Genomic DNA, 1,197 nt, shown 5'->3' with positions numbered 1-1,197 from the left:
TCCAAAGCCAAGTTTGAAGAATTCAGATTCAGACTTGGTGTTTCCAACCAACACAAGGAGGTGTTGAACATTGACACTTGGCTGGAAATGCAGCAGTTTAGTTAAAGTTTTTGAATGTGTGTTGGCGGCAAAACCTGAACTGAAGTCTGCCAGGGGTCTATTTGATACCTAGAGTTTTTAACTCATTTTGTAAAAGTGTGTAGTGATGCGTGATTCTTACAACATGCAAAAACTAGCAAGTGCACTAGTCGCTCAAGTAATAGAGTGATGGGTAGGATATCGTTCCCACGAGGACTGGTAGCAAAGCACTAAGTTTCCTATGGTGTTAACAAGTTGAAGTAATCGAAAATCTTGGATTTGTGGGAGCAATTTGTAATTTAAAGAAAAACAAAAATAAAATCTAACAGTAACATTAATTCTAAAAAAAAAAATGGAATTCAGAGATTCAATGTAATTAAAACGGTAGGGTTTTGACTTCGTTTGGATTATTTATGGGTTATACCTAAAGTTACACATTTTCACATTTACGTGCAATGGTTGTAAATCGGGTTCACTACTATGATAATACTCCCTCTCGGCTTGTTTTCCTATTTATCCTTATTAACATTCGCACCCAACAATTGAAGGTTAATAACTCTAAATCATGAAGCACAAGAATCCTAAATTGATTTCATAATTCTTGAATCTATCTCTAGCATCCAATACTATAATGGTTATTACCCATGAAGCTTAACATGAATTATTTCTCAATCCATCATGTTCATCACATACAACATTTAATTTCAGAGTAAAACACAACCATAGCCTGACCACATGAAAATAGCATAACATAAACTCAACCCATTTCAAATCCAAACTACAATCAAAACCCTACCCATAGAAGATTAGTTCAAGCTAATTTAACAGAATAAAAACGGAAAATACAAGTAAACAGATAAACATAATGAAATAAAGATGAAAGAATAGAAAACTCCCCAAAAGATAATTATTCCAGTCAAAATCTGAACTTCTTCTCTCACAATCCGAAAAAATCCAGCTTTTTCTCTCTAAGGAAATTGTAAAAAGACGGCTAACCTAACAGATCCGGCCCTTCTAAAAAGTTCAAGTTTTTCTTTTATACCTAGTCCTAAAAACCCAGTCAAAAACACGCACACACGAAACTGTGCGTTTACAAAACTGAAACTTTAAACTGTCGCC

This window comes from Pistacia vera, unplaced genomic scaffold, assembly GCF_008641045.1.
Source record: "Pistacia vera cultivar Batoury unplaced genomic scaffold, PisVer_v2 Contig720, whole genome shotgun sequence".
NCBI classification, from domain to species: Eukaryota; Viridiplantae; Streptophyta; class Magnoliopsida; order Sapindales; family Anacardiaceae; genus Pistacia; species Pistacia vera.
The sequence above is the reverse complement of the archived record's forward strand: the minus strand, read 5'-3'. Positions refer to the sequence as shown.